Source organism: Bombus terrestris, chromosome 1 (genome assembly GCF_910591885.1).
Source record: "Bombus terrestris chromosome 1, iyBomTerr1.2, whole genome shotgun sequence".
Classification (NCBI taxonomy): domain Eukaryota; kingdom Metazoa; phylum Arthropoda; class Insecta; order Hymenoptera; family Apidae; genus Bombus; species Bombus terrestris.
The window spans coordinates 7,832,225-7,854,718 of NC_063269.1; the positions used below are offsets into that span (position 1 = coordinate 7,832,225).

Here is a 22,494-nt window from a genome sequence, read left to right on the forward strand (position 1 = left end):
TCCTTCGTTTCGTAAAGAAATTGTGTTGTCAAGAAAATTGCAGGACAAACGTACTGAAAACACAGAAAAACCGTGTTCGTAGTTTCTTTCCAAACGACCAAAAAGGTAGAGTGGGATTCGCGCGTCAATCAAACAGACTTGTAGCACTATCGTGTCTCGCAATCGTATGGAATTGCGAACGTTTCGATCTATTCCGGAAATTCAAAGGGTGCGTTAAAATTTCCGACATCTCAAAATCTCATTGCACATGCTATTTGCCTTTTTCAAAAACGATCTGCGAGTACACATATATGTGTTTGGAGCATCTAAAAATCATCGGTCAAGTATGCTTTTAAAAAATGGAACATTAAAATAATTTTTTTAAATAAAACCAAACGATATGGAAATGCAAAAATATTCAATAAAGTATACAACAAAGGACTAAAAGTAGGAAACGTATAATAACAGATATATATATAAAAGTATCTTTAATTGGAAAAATTTAATTCATAACAAGATACAAAACGTATTAATTGCAATTTAATTTCGTGTAGATTATAATTTCGTAGTTGTTATTGAAATATTTCGTGCATAAATTCGCGAAAACTTGTCTCTTGAAAAACAATTACCAATGTAGAAATATTTCGCCGAGGCACTGAACTTAGGAGTATGACTTTGTCTTGTACTTCTTTTATAAAACTTTTCCCAGTCTCATAATTTATATGTTTTTTAATAGCTGAAAATTTTCCCAGCAAAACGCATATAATTTGCTAATTAGTTCTCATATTCGTTACTTGGTTTAATGTTAACGTTATGCATCGAATTAATTTCTCTGCAATTTCTGTAATACTTTTGCAGCTTATATGACTACTTAAATCTGTCCCTACTTCTTAAGCGTTTTGAATAAAAGATGAATGTCAAGTGACTCGTGTTGTAGCAATTATATCTGACTTGTTCTAAAGTTATAAAATATACGCAGTGCAAAGGATATAACTAAAATTGCCTACAGCGAACATATGAAAGCACGTAAGTTTGAATTCAAAAGCATCTCCACATTTGGTACTATCTACGTTCGAAAAAAGTTAGTTATACTTAATATCAAGAGCTGTTACCTACAAGCTTTTATATATTTTTTTTTATTAATTACTACTTTTCTATTACTTTCTATGTTATTATTATAACATCACTGTATGTTGTAATTATTTAAAAAATTAATAAAATTGGACAGGTGAAGTTAAATATTTTATCCTTGTTCAAAATCAGATGAAAGACAGGAAAGTTATTGTTTGTAACATTGCAATGCAATCGTAGAACGATATTATCAAAACGAAAATTCACGCGCAGTGAAATTTCACTCATGATACCCTTTAAGGGTTAAAATAGAATCATGTATGCTTCTGTTAACACCAATAAAAATACCAATATATTATACAGTGTGGTAACACTCCGCCTTTTTTTCACAATCTACAACAGTGCCCTACATTTAAGTATAAAATAAAAATATCCAAGGAGTGCATCCAAGGAGTTCAATCGTATTGAAAGCGTTGCATAGCTTCTAACGAAAATGCTGGCGAATCATTGGGAATAACATTAAGAAGTACTCAGACATACCGCTAGGAATATTTCTGCCGTTTCATCATCATCCTATCGATTCACGAAAGGATCAACTTTCGAATTCTCCTTGACCCAAACTGCAGAACCAACAAATATCGTAAAAATTTTGTGCCAAAATTTGTTACTTCTCCAGTAAACACCTCTACGTCTTGTACGTTGCCGCATAGCTTGCTAGACTCGTTCGACTTCTTCCCCGTTTGCAAATAAAGAAAAGTTTGATCGGCATCCTTGAAATATTTCACCTACAGTTCGAATCCGATATTAATATCATCATATTTGACCAGCTGCTCCCTTTTTTTAGTTTCTTCAACTTCGTAAATATTTCTTTGGTGTTTATCTTCACTATGATAAAGCTCGGTAACTATCCCGTCGAGAGAGAAGGAAATAAATTGTACGTAGTGAATGTAAAATGGTAATATTGTATTGTATCGTACGTTACAAGTTACTAAACCGCTATATTATACCATATTATCGGTTGCATTATTAATAATAAATAATACACTAGTAATAGTAGGTAGCAGTTTGGATTGTATGTAACTTAATTTTAAAAAATGGCTTAATTTTAAAAACAAATTTTATCGTATATGCTAAAAGTATGTATATCTACGCTTAATGCGTACGAGAACGAACGTAGTAGTAGGAACGTAGTAGTAAAATGGAGCGCTTTAAAACGCGCTCTGTCGTGACATTTCACGAGACAAAGCTGAATCAAATTTGAGCTGTCCTGGTCAAAATCGTTTCCCGGTTGATATTTCCACACGTCTGTTCCTTTGTACCGACATGATGCAATTTTGTGCAACATAGACCACAAACTTTTCTTGACAGTGTCAGTACAATTTGGTCACGTGATACTGCCTAGTACTCCTTTTATCGAAACTCGGATACTAATTTCGAATTAAATGAACAAAATTGAAAACCTATCTGTCTTTTTCCACAATTTCTCTTCCTCCGAACAAATTGGAATTTTTCTTTCAAATAATGTCGATGCAACACAGCTAAACTAAACTAAAATACTAGTATATGTATATAAACATGATACTGACATCTTATCAAAGATATAGTCAATACGAGAATATAGAAGACGTCTCGTTTATATTAGTTTCACGTCTATGAAATATTGTGCCATGGCAGCGTTAGCTGAAAATAACCGAACATTGTGATTTATGACTTTTCCGCTCAAGATCATCTTTTTGCGTTTTCTGGAGCATCAATAGCTTTCTAAGTGGAACTACCTATATACATTCTTTTATATGTCAATCGATGGGTTTTTTATAGAGAATAAAAATCAATGCGTTTTCTCTTTCATAGAGAAAAAATTGACTCATAAAATATATAGCTCATAAATATATAGTCTCACCAAAAAACAATATAGACAGCTATACGGCGCTGTAACACGTGAAAAAATTTCAATCCAGATTTAATAAATATTCAAGCACATAACTATTACTTTGCATGTATATGAAGAAGAGAAAGAATTTGATATTTCTCTAAAGAATCGGAAAGCCGGAATACAATTGTAATACGATTATGTTTTAATTGAATCGTAAACTGGCTTAATGTTAGAGAATTATAAGAGAGTGTAGCGGAAGTAATTCCTTCTAGCTATCTTTCCTATTTTTACCGAGACATGAATTTAACAGGGTAGGTCTTACAAGATAATATCGTCACTTTCTCAGGCAAAATTATACTTGGATTGTAGCCAAATTAAACTTGGCGGGTCTCCATGAGCCCTAGAAATGATAACGGTCTATCTATGTCTATCTAGGAAAAAATATTCATGCTTAGTCGATAGTCTGTAACAGATTGATGGAAAAAAAGGATAGACTATACTCTTCAATTCGTTTATGGATGCTCCACAGATGATCTGAAGTATAGAGATATCACCACCATTATCACGATTAAATTTAGGTTGGTTATTAATATTTATATATTTCATAGAATTTTCATAATGTTCTTTGGTTATATAAATAATACTCTTAAAATTACACGGCAAAATTTTAGAATTCAAATTAACTCCATTCAATTATTTCGTTGAATCGTAAAATATTGATATTTTACACGCGATTAACGTTTCTAGTAAATCATTCAGACAAACACGATGAATTTCTTGCTTGATCGTTCTTCCTGGTGAATTCACTTTCAATGATTTTTGAACGATACTTAACTGTTACTTCGTAAACCGAGATTTTTCGTGTCCAAGCAAATTGATAAATGTCGTAGATTTTTCGCATATAAGCAGGTAACGTACCTTTAGCTCTCTCTCTAAGAAAGATTTGGAGGATAGGCAATTTGAAGCATCTCAATTTTGAAGGTTTGAAGGTGATATACGAATTTTTTCGTATTTTTTCCGAGACTCTTATCTACTGAAGAATGTGTCGAACATAGACGATCTTCGATTATAGTTCGTGGTAACTGCAAAAACGTTTACGAAGTAAGGATTAATTGCCTTAATAATAACACAGATATTTAATTAATACTTTTACGTTATTAGATTATATTGTCGACAACGAGAGTTTTCTCGATTATCGTTAAACGTCATAGAACTCTTTACGCTGCTTAAGAAGAATAGACACAGCTGGAAACAAAATCAAGAAGTTAATTATGAAGTTAAACAGAGTTTCGAGCGATACATATCCTTTCATAGGTATATTACAAAGACAACAATCGAAATATTATACAGGAAATAATCTTGCTTTTAACAGAATAAATGCGAATTCAGAACGTTGTTAGCGCAGTAAGAGAATATTGTACATCATCTCTATTGCTTATTGTTAGTACTACAAAGGGTTTACAATATGCATTGTTTCGTACATAAATTGCTGCAACTCTATAAATACGTTACTAAGGTTCTATTACGCGTGTTTTAATATCGTTCTTCTCGCAATTTCAATCTATCCGATATAACGCAGTTTTTAAATTGCCTCAAATATACTCGTATGTTGCCTAATTCAATTTATTATTCGCATAAACTTCTGCAGTCTGGCAATTACTAAATTGGATCAGAAATTCGGTTGGAAATTCGAAGTAAGATTAATGGGCCCATTCCGTTTCAATTGCAACTTTAATACTGCTAATTAGAGAATTTTGAAGATTTCCCTGGAAAGTGCCGCTGGAATAATATCGCAATTGACTCGTAGTTAATCTAAAAGATGTGGAAAGATTATATTTCGAGTACTTTCTTTCAATAGCTTATAACTGTCCGATATGAAAGAAATGAAATTGGTGCACCATATTTTTAGGCATCTAAAATCAAGTAATTTCAACTATTATTTCAAGCGATAAAGTAAACTCTGTTATATAGAAATAGTCATCGATTAGCGAAGCATTTATTGCTCATAAATTTCCCCTAATTACTCTCTAACTAACCCCTAATTACGCTAAAACGTGTATGTGTTTGCATTCGATCTTGTTTTACGATTACATGTGGCAAAATATCAATAAATCGTTTCCATGGAACGCTTTCAAAAATTATTCTTAGAAAGCGTAGCATATAAGAAAAACAGATACATATTTCGTTCATAGTTGTTTTCAATTTGCTGCCATCTTCTCATTTCCCTAATAGGCCACATAAATGCACAGTGTAATCTGCTATAATATACCGGAATACATTTTTAAAGTAAAGTAATAACACACTTATTTCATCGAAAGCTAATCAAATCCCGCGAGAAAAGTTGCTGAATGCAATTTAAAGTTTAAGTGTAAGAGGGGAACGTAAAAGTGCAAACGCGTTGTCTAGTGCCTCGACTTCTTATGAAAGTTCTTAGGGTGTTCTGTAAATTATGAACTGCATACATCTGGATTCGACATCGCCAGTATTCTTTATGTTCTTTCATTCGCAAGCGCTTCGCAAGTTTCTGTGCGGACAAAAGTCATTTTGATTTCATTCGCACGAAACTTTTCTATCGAATTTCAAGATACACTGAATTCAAGAAGAATGTGATGTTTACCTCTTGCCTTCGGTACGAAACGTCAGAATACTATCGTTAGAAATGTAGGAAAACAGAAGAATGTAAAATTTCGTTGAAAAAATTTCTACATTTCTCGAAATATTTGGATGAAATTCTCACAGCGAACAACAGCTTAACAACTTTAATATGTTCGCCGCATAACATCTCATAGATCCGAGTTTGTCTGTAGTTTCGCTATGTACATACGGTGGCCGACATACCTGTGGACGTAAATTAAAAAATAAATTTTTAACCGAAAAGATAAATTTAGAAAAACTGTTTTTATAATAATTCATTAAAAAATACATACGTTTTGAAAATCTTACGATATAATATTTATTGACTTTGTATGAAAATTAATTTTTAGGATACAGTTAGGTAACAACAGGTAGATAATAAAAATCTGACTAGCAGTGAATGGATTAAAAATCGTATACAGGGTGCGGCCGAATAACATGCACAAATACGCACGAGATGATTCCTTATGAAGAAATAAGAACAAAATATGGAATAAAATTTTTTCATTTAATAAGACTTAGTTTACGAGAAAATCGAGTTTGAACAAATTTTATTCTACATTTTTTACATATCTTTACACGTAGAACGATCTATTGTCGATTGTTTAATATTTCCCAGTCCGGAATTAGCCATGTTCAAACATACTTGATAAATTTTCAAACTCGATTTTCTCGAAAACTAAACCTTAAATGAAACAATCTTATTCCATATTTTATTTTTATTTTTTTATATGGAATCACCTCGTGCCTGTTTGTGCATGTTATTCGGTCGCACCCTGTATATTTCGAAATAACTAGTTATCAACAGAAATGTATCAATTTAAAGTTCGTAACGTCTACAAGATTGAGAAAAGCTTGGTTAAACGAAGTTAAGAAAAAGCTTAGGAAAAATCAAATTTTCTTAAAGAGAATGAAAGAGGATTATGCCTGCACGATTAATAGTTTCGAAGATAAAACTTGATTTATGTTATCAAGACGCGCCAGAGAATATTAGTAACTTGCGTCGATCACTATCACTAATCATTAATCATCTATTACTTCAGATTATCAGTTTTATGTGATATTTTCTATTTGACTCTTTTAATCTGCACAGTTTTGTTCAGTTGAGACGAAGTCTATCTCTATATATAATTGTCCTGAGGATGTAAGTGTTCCCCAAGAGCTTCTCTTTCTTCAAAAATTGGATGTTTTATGCACAATCAAAAATCTATATTAATCTTAAAACTAATGGTGAAGCGGATATCTCACGTCGTGGATTGCCGAAAATTTGCATCGTGCAAGGCCTGAAAAATTCAAAACGTTAGGCATTTCGATAACGCAGCACCACTTAGCGCGGTCTGTATAATTCACGAGTTATTTGGTATACAATTTAGGTGGAATACCCTACATAAATAAAATAAGACATCTTATGCATCGAATTATACTTAATTTTACATGTAAAGGTGGTTCTACTTGTTAATCTATCTTGCCAACTCGAATCAATACTTATAAATATGTATGGAATGATTGCATTTCATTGGACTCCATTATTTCACAATTCTTTATCGGAAATTCATGAAATTTGACAAATTGATCTTCCCTGTTTCGGTTTAATGGAATTATTTCGACGAAAATAATTTGATTAAATTTTATTGTTATTATCCATGCCAACGACGAGACAAAAATATTCTAAGACTAACAATACTAAAAATATTAATGATATTCTTTCAGATGATACCAACCATGAAAAAAACGTTAAACAACTGTTAGATAGCACAGTATTTCTCTGCCGCCACGGAATTTCTTCCGAAAAACAAAAGCAACGTGTTTAACTCCGTGCAAACCACGACAATATGACGAATCATTGAAGATACATGGAAGGTATAGATTGTGAGAAATTTCGAGATGGCCGCGCTCAACCGAGACCATTCGATGATCATTCGTGCCACGATCAGCTCTCGTCCCGCATAGTCCAAGACATTTGACATTTGTCGGAAATGGAGCAAAATCAAAGTAAGAAACCGCTGGGATCGCGCGCTCCGTCAAATAAAAGGACAGACTCCGAAAACCGAGTCGTGGAGTAATATTTCACAGACTCGACAGCGGAGTTTCGCCACTGCCTGAAGGGTGCTCTAGCCGTTTAATTATTTCTTGCCGGACTATTTCGCGGAACAGTTCTCGCCGTGGCAACAGAAGTGCTATTGTCCTTAAGATTTTAAGTCTTTAACTCGATGGACCAAACGATTTCAATGATTTAAAGAGGTTTAAAACGATTCATTGTCAAAGAAGGAACAACCTTTTACCATACGAAGTTTATATTAGCTTCGTATTCGTACGTTCTGTACGTACGTTCTGTAACTGAATATTCACTGCTTTCACGTTGTGTCTGGTAAAAGATGTATTAATGGATATATCAACATTTTAACGAGCAATTTAACCCTTGGCGACAGTTTGTTTTGTGATAGTCATGACGACAGAATTATTAGCCAAACTACAGTAATGATAAATACAGTAGTTGCAGAAAATATCGCCACATCTTAACATTTATATACTGATTAATTAGGTCCAATATTAAATTTCGTATTATTTTCGTATCACTGTCATAATTTTATGTTATGAAAATGCGCTGATACTTTCTGCAACCATTGTAAATAGAAATGAAAACGAAATTCTTTACAAGCCTCTCGTTTTTTATGATATAAATTTGATGTCCCCATAAGAAAGTAATTATTAATTCGAACACTCTGATGTTATTTTTAAATAATATTATCACAAAACGGCCAGTGTCTAGATACTGGTAAACGTTAAAATACCTCGAACTAAATAATTCTTTTGTTAATTCACTGAATAATTCGTTTGATTTTCGCATTTTACATACATTCTACCGTGAAACTGATTTGAATAACATCAGTTCGTCTATGTTAATTTTATACACTTATGAATTAATAATTTACCATTTATATGCTTGTATTAATATAATAATATAATACAATTTTATCATATTTATTTTATGTATCGATATAATTCTGTTTATCTCATAAATCAAGTTCTAATTCCCACGTCGAAAGGAATTTTTGCCAAAGGAACGAGCCATTTTTCAGGATAATTAGTCTTTATTATATTTAGACCTTAATTCGCACTTTGACTGCGACTCGGTATAGTAAACTAAAAATTTTAACAAAGAGCAGATAAATAAATCATATTACTTAAATTCACTTGCACAAAAGAGAAAGTAGGAAACGATAACAATAATACGATGATAATAGTGTGAGAAAGTTGCTACATGCAAACATGTGCCAAGAATTGGTCTAGATCGTATTTCAACGTAGAATTATGATTCCTCCGTTTCCGCATGATTAAGGGAATTATTTTCGCGCGTTACTCCATTCCTTTGTATTCAAGATTTCTAGAAGCTACACGCTTCATCTGTAACCCATATATTTTCGAAATTGGTCTCCTGAATAAACTATACTCTGCGAGATAATACTATAGATATCAGAACGATTTATACAGTATATTTGGAGGTACAGATTCATTTAGATATCGTAGAATTCGGTAATTGTGAATAACGAAAGTAATATATTTTGTCGAATAAATATCTCTTCAATCTCGTTTTATTTTTCAACAGCAACGGTTTAAATATGTAAATTTTAAGTGCAAATTGCCACGCACCGACGACCGTGCACGCGTCGTTTCAGTTTCCAGATATAAATTCCACATTATGCGTTATAAAAATTGCACTGTTTTATTTCAGCACACCTATATATTTGTGGCTTAACAGTAATTAATGCTGTTAGTTATTATTATTAAACTGCAAATTTGTATACATTTATGGGAACTTTAGAATTGCAAAAATGTATAAAATGTATCTTTATAAAATGCAAAAGTGTACAGTATATCTAAGATAACATATACAACAACGATAAACATGTACAAGAATTACAAAATACACGAAGTATCTAAAATATTCTTTAGAACATTTGACGAATAAAATGAATTTCTTTCTAAACTTTATATCTTTTTCTCAAACTCCATTTAGTTCGCAGTGCACTGTTTATAATTCCGGATGTCTATCTCTGAATACAGAATGAAGTATACTAAAAAGTGATGTTGCAATCAAGTTTAGAAATTAAACATGAATGGGATAAGCAGGAACGCGATTTTACTAGAAAGGATGAACTGTAATTTCTGAGAGAATGAAAACAAATTGGAAGGAAGATGTTCTAGAATTCTAACGTCTTGCAATTTGTTAAATGAAAGGATAACGCTAGAAACAGAGTCATCAAGTACCCGGTATAACGTGCATCGGCAAAATGTACTCATTCCTTTCGTTTATTAACGCATACACAAAAAAGAAACCGCGTTCGAAATCAAAGTGCACGTTGAGAAAACACGCGAAGTAAAGAAGAGATGAAAAAAATAGCAAACAAAAGGGAAGAAATGATTCGTGCGACGACTGTACCGAGTGAACTGTTTCAAAATAATAACAATCACTACAACAACATAGCGGTCTGGTGATGGAATGAAATGGGTTACTGGAATATTTGTGGAAAAAAATAACAGTTTCATTTGAATAACATTTTCCTATTTTATTCTTCAGATTCTAGTCGAATCTTTTCTGTAAACAGCGAGGGATGTGATTTATCGTGCTCTCCTTCTGGAATCTTCGATATTAAACCGTTAAAACTTCGATAAATTGCTACCTTGTAATTTCAAACAATGTACGATAACGAACAATGTCTTGGTTTATGTAAATCGTATTAACAACGTTTATTCACATTTATGTGCAATATTGGAAAGCTGTCAATCACATTAAAAGTTAAAGGAGCTTCGGCAAAGTAAATTTTTAATTAGCTTCACTTTTATCGAAGAAAGATTGAATTTTAATTCCTTTTCAAATAGAGAAAATTTCACCGAGTTTTATTCAATTTCTTGATAATTGAATTTTAAATCCTTGAATAAATAACGTTCGCCAAAATCACGTGACAAATAGTAAATATTTGAGTATAATATTTCGCGCTTTTCCCTCCGGCGAATGTATTTTTCATATTATGTTAATTCTAGTTCTCACCGCGTTGATTCGGATTTTTACCAAATTTTCTGCCTGCGCCTTTACGTTTAACCGTTTCTAATAACTATTTTCAATTCAAATATTTTTCCATCTTATGACATTTCATATTAGACACTGCATTCTGTTTGCGCTTGAGCCAAAGAAAAACGCTGTTCCGATAGAATGATAAAGAAAATTCTAATTTTAACTAGCAGGTTCTGTCACGTCAGCGGAACCTCCGATTGATTTTCCTTACTCGATTTTTCGTATTCAAGACGATTGGAGGTAAAAGAGAAGTAAGAAAATGCATAGACTTCGCAAGTATTTGATCGAAAAGCTGCAAGAAATAAGGGATACTAATCTGATAATTCAATTTATTTTACGTAATTCACGAATAACATTTCGACTTTATTTAACTTGAAATAGTACTATCGATATCGATACATTCGTATTGACATTTTATAAAAATACGAACATTTACCATTCTTTTACAGTTTATTTTAGCAATTCGCTTGCAACTTCTAAGTAACGTCTCTGTGTTAATAATGATAATTAACCGTTTCCAATTCACTAGAAAAATTCAACACGTGTCATCAAATTACAAAGCAGCACGTAAAACTTGTTAATTAATCGATATTTCTTCTTAACAAGAACTGGAAGCCTTCTATTTTCCCAACAAGGTCAAGTATCTATACTATCCGATCTGCTGCATATTCATGACAATATATTAATTAAGTAGTGCAACGATTTCGTAAATTCTATACTAACCAGGTTCTCAGACCGTGCCTACCAAACGACAGGTTGTTCCAATTTAAATCCTTCAGTTCCCTAATGCAAGCAACAACGAGACGACAAACAGAAAGTAGAATAAACAGAACTTTATATTAAATCCGAGCCACTGAATTCGTAATATTATTGTCACTTTTCGCTAATTTCCGCTTCGTTTCCTTTCGTCTTTAGATATAATCTCGAATAATCTAAAAGTATATTACCTAGAGGCGTATAGTTACCGCAAAGACGAGAGAAGCGAGACAAAAGGAGATAAATCGATTCATCCCTCAATTCCAAGCCGTACTACGGTTTCCTTTGTACGTAGCAACTTAAAGCAACTGCTAACACCTACCGGATTGACAGCCCGCGATTTATTTACTTACTTACCATAGCCAACAATGCAACTTGCAAACTTATCCAACGCGACCCATCAACTTTGCCTTATGATATTCGCTTTCATTCGAACATCATAAACTCTGTTGCGTATTTTCGCTTTTTTCGTTTGCTCACTTTTCGCTCGATCGTATTTTTCTGACATTAAAAGGCACCTCGAGTTTGAACGAAACACCGGGAGATTTTTATCAATAAAATATGATTTCTCGATTCAATGGCTGAATATCTCCTTAAAATACTACGAGTTCTTTTTATTTGTTACAAGTTAAGCCGAGAGTACCACATCGACGTGCTATCAAGTTCGATTTTTTCGATGAATGAAACTTCAAGTAAAAGTATCTTATACTATATTTTCAATCTATTTTCACGTATAAAATAACTTGCTGTCGATTGTCCACTTCCGTCCAATTGGAAATTAGACAAGCTCACGCTGTGCGTGACAAGTTTTCAAACGGTATTTTCAATTGGAAAAATGTTATTTTATACTTTCGACTTATTTTTCCACGTACAACCATCCGCTTGTTGATTATACTATAATTATTGTATATATTGGAGGCTCTACTCTTTATTTATGCCTCATACTGGGTAAGTGGATCGTTATTCGCATGCATCTAGTTAAATTATTTCTTTGGAGTATCTCTTTCTTGTCTTCTATATTACATACATAATGACGATAATGGTTATTAGACGTATGCGACAAGTACACTTAGTATTATCGTACTGGGATACATAATGGACTTCTCCAAGTGAAAGCCTATTATACAAGCATAGTGTTTGATATGATTAAGGTACAAAAATTGACGAATTGAATTACGATTTTATTGAAAAGTTCTGGCAATCGCTGTATGGTCATGTTCTTTTTGTAATTCTATACAAAATTCTGAAAAAATATAATGTATCCTGTTCTAGTATATTATACATAGTGTGAAAATCCATTATTAAAACAAAAGTGTTCGAGCAACGAAATTTTGAGCAACTTGAGCCAGAGGCAAAAGGCCAAAAGAAATATTAAAAAATGCAAAAAGTGTTTAGTAGTGAATTTCGTGATAAATTGAAGAAGATTTATTAAAACGCATCTTACTCGTTCCATTTTCTTGCATCAGTCTGATGTGAGTCTCGTTTAAACAGAATATTCTCGCTTTTTGATGAATCTAACAGTCAACCCATCTACGTCGTATGTCTACCTCCTTCGGTAATGAAATATTGCACCTTTACTAGTTTCAAACTCCCTAATTATTTTGCATTTAGTTTCCAAATAGTTGACGTAGTTTAATTTCGTCGTGGTGATACGCGTGTAAATAGCTCCACTGATAAATTTGCACGCAAGGAAAAGATTAACAGAACATTTTAATAATTCAGTGTTCGATTAGCCAGTTGGAATGTTAACATAGCGAAAGTTCGAACGAGTGTGGCATTTAATTAACCGTCGATTACGACCTTCGCTATCCCCATTATGAATTAGAAACTTTAATGCGAACACTGGCAAAATGTTCCAGACGAATATTGAACGTCGTCTTTAAAGAATGATCGTAATTGCCGAAAAATTCGAACCGCCTACTATGACTCGACAAAGTGAAACAGATAACAAATACTTGAACGAAAACTTCGTCGCGAAGGTTTAGGACGAACTTTTAAAAGTGAAGATGGCTTGAAACAAAATAACGGAGGAAATTTTAATATAAATGTACGAAGAAAATTTAATGTTAAGCTTATCTTCAGCTCACTTAGTGGAATCAATTACCGGCGGTATTGTAAGAGCGTGATAAAAGCAGTAAAAGATTTTATGTCCGCTAAGCGTTTATAAAAAATACGAGTTAAGCTAAGTATAACTTAATGGCAAGATTAGTAGGTTGAACCCTTTAATCTTTCAAGAAGCAGCTATTCGTGAGAAACCATTGAAAATTTTATTTATTTGCGGGATTTTAATAAAGTGTAGATACGAGTAATTACACTGATAAAATAACAAAGAAAAAAGTTTTCCCAATTTAATGAATTTTTGCACATGATTAGGAAATTTAAGTCGATTTCCTTGATTTATTGCCGGAAAAGAAAGTTGCAATTTCTTAATCGCCAGCGGAACAGGTATTCAAGAAAAAGCTTTCGCAACAAGCTTTGAACCGAACTTCCAGAAATAAAGGTGGTTCCGGGTGAGTAACGACAATGGGATTAAATTGCGAGGAAACAAAGCAAAACGGGGAACACAGAGAAGAAAGTAGAATCAGAACGAGCTGTTGGTGCATTCATGGGGTACTGAAAACGCGCCGGTTCAACCTTTGCTCGTTTTTGGCGGCTAATAAATTTTCTCTAATTCCTCAAATATTTTCCATTGTTACGGAGAAATATCATACCCGTCTGCGTATGATCTTATTTTCTCTAATTTATCGATGACGATTTTCTACAGTATTTACTACGTCTTATTAATAAAATAACAGTCGGACATTAATAAATTTCATTAATAGATAATATTTATCTAAGCTTTTCATTGTGGATAAATAAGAATGTAGGCTGATCCGAAGGGTAGAGGTGAAGGAATAATTTCTGAAACTTTGAATCACATGATCTATCGACACAAACGCTTGAATAAATTTTGTTTAATCACGTTTACACTTTATCAGAAAACAAATGGAATTAATTGGAAATCAGGACGTTAAACATCGACGTTCTGTTGCTGCGTGCTCCCTGTTCGGGTGGTTTTAATTAGTTATTAATCTGTAAATGAAACTACGCGCGAGCATTATTAAAACTTCACTCGGAATCGCATTCAATTTTAATTTACAGATGCAGATTGAATTTCAACAAATGTCTCCCGATAACACGAATTACGATTTACTTCCCAGTTACCTGAAATTAAGGAATTAAGTTAGCAAGTACAGAAGCATTGAACATCGGTTTTCTAAAAGGCACGAATGATTAGTTGGTTAAGTTAAGATTAGTCACACGTGAGAAGTATTTGTCGCGAATTGAATTCACAGTAACGCGATTAAACAGAATTCAAGTACGCGAATTTCCGACTGTGTTTCAATAAAATGAATTAATGTCACGTCGCGAGCGTTTTTTCGTAAAAATCTAAAGGCAGAAGTACTCTTGTAGCATTTTATCTCGCACGAAAATAAATTCTTGTCTCGAGTTATCGCGGGAGAGTAATTAATATGATACGAGTTTACTTTAGCGAAAATATAATGAGCTAATTCAAAATATTAAAGTTATGACATGAACGTAAAAATGTTTAAAGGTGTAACGATAATAATACTTAGTTCGAGAACTCGTTAAAAAATTTCATTTTAAAAATGCAAGTATCGCGAGACCGGCAGTTTCAATATACTTCCCTTAGGACTGCACATCCGCATTCTAGCGTCGGATACATTGTTCGTATTTTTTCTAGTATTCCCTTTTTAATAGCTGTTTTAATACTCACGTTAATGTAGGATACCAAAACACTAATTGAAAAGAGGAAGAAGAAAATTATAAAAACTAAAAAAGTAAAACAGCGCTTGTTGTATCACTTCTTTTATTCTTGGCAGTTAAATTGGCAATTAAAAAATTTATAATAAAATTTTCTTTGTAAGAAGGGAAAATATCGGGTGAATTCAAGGGTTGTAATTGATATTTTACTTAAAGATTTTAGTATTACTGTAATTGTTAATCGCGAATAGATATGTTACTCATATGTTTCTACGAAATAAACAAAAAGCATTTTGTCAGACTAATGTTAAAATATTATATCACAGAAAAATATTATTATTTATTGTTTATTATCTATTACTTATTATTTATTACATTGCTTTTTATTACGTTTTCTAATAGTTTGGAATTCAAGATTATAACAATTACATATTGTGTACACATTTATAATCGATTCTTTGTTTCTTTATTATCGAAGCATGCAACTGATTATGTCATACACGAAATCGATGCACGATTTTATTCGGATAATAATCGAACAATGAATACCACATTGTTACACTGAATTGCTCTTTATGCGTTCTGCTTAATCAACGTTGCAGCTTTATGAATCGCTCAATTAAACATCTTTGCATTATTTTCCGAGTGTACAATCCTGATGTAGCTATCCCTGTTGATGTACAATATTTGGCTCCTATAAGGCCATTCATTTAGATTTATTGTTCTCTAAAGTTACTCAAATTAATTCAACTTTCGACATAGCGATGTGTAATAAGAAACTTCAATAAAATTATTTAAAAGTGTAATAAAAGAGGATGACACGAAGAAGATGATTTACACGTATAATACATAACGTCATTAATAAAATCACTGTCGTGTTCACGAAGGAAAATATTAAGTAGCGTTAAGAGTCATTTTGTAAGAAAAATATTTAAAGAAATATAATGGAGAAATTTATGGAAGAAATATTAATCGTTATAGCCGCGTTCAAACTGTTATATATCCTATAACTGAGACTGTTATACTTTTAATAAAATGCTTATATTGAGACAATATATGTTAGTTTACAATAAGAAACTGTAATCAGAATTTTAATATTATCAACAATATTTATTAACTTACGGTGAATCCATTCTACCCCTCGTATTAATATTGAAATAATTAACATTAAAATTAATACCCAAATAGTAGATCAACTAGTAGTCATTATAGGTTCATGGAAGAAACAGGTAAAACAGTAATTAATGAAATTCTATAATTGAAGTTAATCCCTAATTTGTTCCACTAAGAAACAGCATTAAGGTACCTGCAAGGATGGAAGAAAAAAGAAAAGAACGAAAGTTGAAGAGAAAAGAAACTGTTCAAGTCGAATAATTATTAGTTATACAGCTTTTTCCGTGGTTCATGCAACAACTTCTGCATTATGTCATCGACAAGTTACATAGATTTCGCAAACTTTCAAGAAAATAGAGAAACTTATTTTCGACGAATGTAATTATTACATACGCATTAAAGTGCAATTAACGTTGCTCGCCGAAGGTTCCCATGCTGTTGCTAGTGTACAACGATAATTATTTTCGTCCGCGGAACGCGCAACTTCCGTGCACTTCGATAGAAAGAAAACGTAAAAGACAGAGAAAAAAAAAGAATAATAACCCGCGATCCTTTACCCTTTTGCCTCTACGGATGAAATATGTCACGACGTAATATCGTTTAGACGACACTGTTGAGTGCTATAAATACATTACAGATGTTTCTGCAGTTTCATATTTTTACCGACATAAGTGAATATGGAACTTAAATAGAGATTTGTTGCATCAACTTATTATAGGTAAATCGTGGATTTCGTGTAAATTCAAATTTTGATGGATACCATTAGACAAATGAAGGCTAAATAAAAGAACGTTTCGATGGGAAAGTAAAGTGGCAATATTTTTATAGCCACTGTAGAACTTTAAGATATTTGGGATCATTTCTTGACGGATCAACCACTTCCTCAATGACAAATCTTGTGGGTCATCTATAATCGTACAGCACATTTTACTGGATTGCCCTAGATTTTCATCCAAAAGAAATGATCGCAACATTAAAGCCGACGCGAAGTCTAACCCGAATGATTCTGAAAGTATTCATAACGCGGCAGACCTTTTTAAAACGGACGAACCTACTCGATTCACATTAAACATATTATTACGATCACTAATGACTTTATTGTTAATGGACTGCTTTAAAAGAAACTTATAAATGAATAAATATCCCTCGAAGGTAAAACACACTGAGGCTCGAAAGTCAGATTATTCTTCAGGTACGTCTCAGATTCTTCTTTTAAGCAGAAATTTCTTGGCTGTCTCGCTAACAAACAGTTCAGAAATGGACAGAACGTCAATTTCACGTTACAATGTACGGTATTTTGGACGCTGAAATTATCGGTATTACATATTTTACATTACTTCTAATCGAAAACGATGAAGACGATGCTAAATTTCTCTTTTTTTTTTTCAAAGATTCCTCCATCCACTTTATATATCATAGTAGGTTTTTAACAATTTTGTAAGAACGCTATTTCCGTAATCAAACGAAAAGTCATTTTTGCAATGAGGATTACTACAACGAGATTGCATGCTAAAACTTTCAATTCTAAAGGTGAATATCCCTATTTCGATAAAGCTAGACTCCCTAAAAATCGAATCACGTATAGGTAACATACTGAGTAACGTATCGTTAAAATTTCGAAGAAATTGTGAGAAAGTCGATCTACGCTACAAATACCTTAAGTATACAGTTTAGTACAGATATTTCCCATAATATTAATTTATTACCTATTGGTCCTACAAACTTGTAGTAACTAGCTTAATTAGCAAACGCTGCTTCTAACCACTAATTTACATCTGTTCGTGCACTTTAGCAGAATTCATATATTTTTCCAATAAATTGATCAACGTATTCGAACCATTATGCGCGTTATATCGTGACATAATGAAAATACCGACGAGTAGTATTACAGACTTGTAGAGTGGACTCGTAAGTACGAAATTACGAGATACGTTCATCCGAAGATGTCACGTTTTGCGAATCTCTCTCGTAGTCGCTAACAGTATCTATGTATTTATGGGGAATTTAACGAGGCAATTCGGAAGCGTGGTTTCCTGGCGGAACGCCAGTGGCACTTGCCTGAAATCACGCTTATAGAAGAAATCCCCGCTGTTATCAAGATGTAGTAATATCATTTGAACAGTGGACACATTTCCTTGGTAAGATTGCGTCCCAAGCAGGAGAAATCTTCTGCTCTCTAGCCGCGTTTGGCTTCGCCAGCGGATTTTTCGGGGAAAGGAAACGCGCGGTCGTTGTCGTTACTAACGATACACGGGTAATGGGTGATTTCCCGCAATATCGTAATTTTTTCTCACCCATGTCCGCAATCGCAAACACAGCGATTTTAGTTATGTTCGGATCGCCAATTTCGCTCTCGAATTTCAGTGAATTTTCATTGGCTTCCATTTCCTTCGATAGGTGTATAAATTGGCATTCGAACGATTTTTTCGATAATCGCTGTAAAGTATCAGAGGGTTACGCGTTTGAACACCAGCCGAGGTGATATTTATAAATTAGGAAATATGGCCGATAGCAGAATTTTTGGATCGAAATGACGAAGAATAATTAATAATAAGAGATATTGTTTTCTGTCTTGATAGGGGTAATTTTTTCTAGCGTACAGCGAGTCACCAGAAGTACTCGTATCTTTGCAATTATCGAATTCAAGTGGTTAATATTCTCCAACGATATACTCTCCGCAATCTTGATAAATTATCGAAGAATTTTAAAATGAAACTTTTCTTTTATTTGTAAAACAGATTTTTTATTATCGTAATATACTTCCCAGATGATGGGTTACTTAATATATCGGACAACAAGTGAATTCGTTCGTAACATGTGTCACTGATCTGGAAATTCCCTTCATGTTGCAGGGGCAAAACCCCATGATAAAGGCAGTGATTTATTATATAAGTATCAAGATGCCAGGTCCCAAGAGTGTAGAATAGGTTGTTTGAGTGGAAGATTTAGCTTGCCGTTATACATTGTCCCAAAAGCTGTCCAAGTTCGAGACCTGCGGCTTATAGAACGTTTTTAATTGATAGTAAATAATCTTCATGAAACAAATATTACACTATAATTTATAAATTTCGTTCGCATTTTCATTTCAGCTTGACAATTTCAGTTATTTCCAGATTTTGCATTTCTCTTCAGATATATTTGATATCCTCAAAAGTACCAACATCTTAATATTCTCTGTCTTTTGAAACGATCTTCCATTTTAATCTTCATTTTGTCGTTTATATATTTCTATCACTTAGAAATAGAAAACTCGTCGTCTACGTTTCATTCAGCTACGATCCTCGAATTCGTTATATCTGGATTTCATTTTTCTTTCAAAATCAAAGATCTTTCAAGTTTTAAGAAAATCTTCGATACTGTACTAAGTGAATTCACTATAATATAGCGAGACGCGAAGTCACCAATGTCAATAGCAATTCCAACATTTTACTCAAACGTGAGGAATTTTCTAATGGTAGAAAAATATGATTTGATCCAAATCGATCCAGACGCAAAAGTGTCGTACAAGTAAATATTTAATTTGTAATGAGTTCATACACGTTTCCGGCTTCGGGAATTGTATTCGCTCGGAAAGTTTCAAATCAGTAAATTACTGAATTCGACAAATTACTGAAAACGGAATTCCTATATGCCAAATTCCATCACTTTATTGATTTTATCGGCATATTGGAAATATTTCGGGGAGTCCTCGCGAACTTGTGCACGCATGTATCGAATACACGCTGTGTATGCAACGTAATGACAATAATAATTACGCGCGTAATGCGTCAAATTCGTACTATAAATTATATTCAAATTCAACAAGTATTTAAATTTATGCTGGAACTGAAAAATGCAACACGCGGCATACAATGCATTATACTTTAAGCGGCAAACCATCGCTAACTACGTATTAAATTTTATCCAATACATCAGCAATTTGTGATAAAATATAATTTCTTGAAAAATAATCTTGAGGAAAGGGAATTTAAAATCTCAAGATTTTAGCCGTCAAAGAGAATAATAAATACAGAATCATTGTAAAATATTGATCATTGGAGAAAAATATGACAAAATTTGCTAGATGATAAGTAATAATGTTCTGTAAATTCTAAGAGTCAGTACCTTCTTATATCTATATTTGATAGACATGATTTGCTTATCCACATCAAACAATCTAGTTGAATCACATCCATGAATGAAACATGTACGTATGCATGTAAAGTCAGACAATATGGAACATGTTAGGAATATTTGAAAATATATTGACAATATATGTACATATATATGTCGTGCTTCACACATGTGAACGCTGTAATCAATTGGAGGGTAGACACTTTTTACGCAAAAGGAGAGTAAAATTTTGCGCTTCGTACGCTATGATCTTTAATCTTTTATCGTAATGCGATATTCTTCTTTAGATTTCTTTTTAATTCGTGTACTTTCAGCTCGAAAGTGTTTAAGTTATCCTAACTTACAAAATTGCATTTCACGCTAAAAATGAATTTAGATTCCATGTTGACCTATTATCACTCTTTATTTCTCTCAATGAAACACGACATGTGATTTTGTTTAATATGTTCAAGAGCAAAAATTTTTGCGCGTAAATTGTCACGGTTATCGTTTTCCTTGGCGTGGCTGAAAATGAATTCGGAAAGGAATTAAAGATATGGAGATAGTAACACTCGCTACGCCTACGCAACATTCATCATTTAAATCGAACGATCGGGGCCATTAAAAAATGCTTACACAGCCCTCGTGTCGTAATGGAAAAAAATATTTAGAGTCAGAGGGGTAGAAAAAGTTTCGCCTGTTACGGAACTATGCATTGTCTCGTTCACGGTGGCTCTTATTCGCATATCGTCAAAAGCTTTTTTCCTCAGAGAAACGAAAGATTCTGCAACTTAACTCATTTCATTGGATTTTATCTGTTGTATCCATCTGCCAAAGTATCATAAACCCAAAATCCATCGATAACGCGTCTCATCGAAATCAAACGCAATTACGAGGAAATAGATGTCGATCCCTGGATAAATGTAAATGCAACAAAGAGAAGTTCGATTCGGCACAGAAGTCTCGTTGCCTTCTAAGTGAAAGCGGCAAGTTTTTGAATTTCATCAATTAATTAAATGACTTGGTTATGCCAGCTGTCGTATCCCGTAGGCGACGCGGAACGAACATCTGTACAATACCGAGATGTAACGAACACTCGAAACGTATCGCACCTTCGAGTGTAGAGATTAAAAGGTATCGATCGCGGATTTACTACACTGGGTTCTCGCTTTGCCTACCGATTCTGTGTATTGCGCACTTCTGACAACAATACCGGCATAATACATCACCAGGCCGACCTTTTTCCTTCCAAAGTGGCAGCGACCGTGAAACAAAAATACCTCACGCTACGAGAACAGAACCAGCTTGTACGATTGCAACGTTCTTGAAAATTCATTCTCCCGAACCAGAGCACGTCCATCCGCGGCGCGCTCGAAAAAAGAAAGGGCCCGGTCTTCCTTTGATCTTATTCACGAATTTCTGCCTCCAATCCCCGACCACATGTACCTACCTAATTTACGCTCCTCTGTTCCACCGAGTTACCAGTCTCTCTCCAAGTCTCTGATTCTTTATATGTACACCCGAACATGTTAGGTAGATAGGTCGAAACGAGAAACAGTCAGTCAACTAATCTTCGAGAAATCTTCCGCCACCCGCGAACAGTTTCCAATCGGGAACTTCGATCGACAATTACGTTCGAATGCTCTACCGCGTTTATAGTTAACTATCGAATTTGTTAGGACGTTACAAATTTGAAGCAACGAATTTTCAATAGAACCGTAGATGCAATATCATTGAAGCGTACGATTGACATTTTTCACCGATCGTTTTGCTCACGAGCCTCGAATTTGACTTTCCTTTTTTTTTCGTCAACTTTAATTCTACATTTGTCGATTGGTTCGTATTATCGTAATTTATCTACGTAGGTTCCAATGTTTCGATTTTATTTGCCAATCGTTTATCACAATCTGATACTTCTTCGTTCAAATTCACACACTCCACGAACCATCAAAATTTCCATGCATATCACCGTTGATATCAATCTCGTTAGGTTTGTCTCGTATGTTTCAAGACTGAACCGCGAGATACATCAACAAGTTCGAGATCGTCACGGAGAGAACGGAGTGCCCATCCAGCCGAAGGGATGCACGACACGCTGCAGCCGTGTTTTCGGCACGGCGATCGCGCGCGTACTGAA

The 22,494-nt window shown here is 33.6% G+C and overlaps 1 protein-coding gene across 2 annotated transcripts in view; it reads right to left on the reverse strand.

The window, feature by feature from the left end:
* The window catches only part of LOC100642236 (tyramine receptor 1), a 100,424-nt gene extending 77,930 nt beyond the window's left edge, over window positions 1-22,494 (reverse strand). For both annotated transcript variants that reach the window (XM_003393289.4, XM_003393288.4), the window contains exon 1: window positions 21,808-22,494. The gene's annotated coding sequence lies outside the window, so the exon portion shown is untranslated. The remainder of the gene's footprint in view (window positions 1-21,807) is intronic.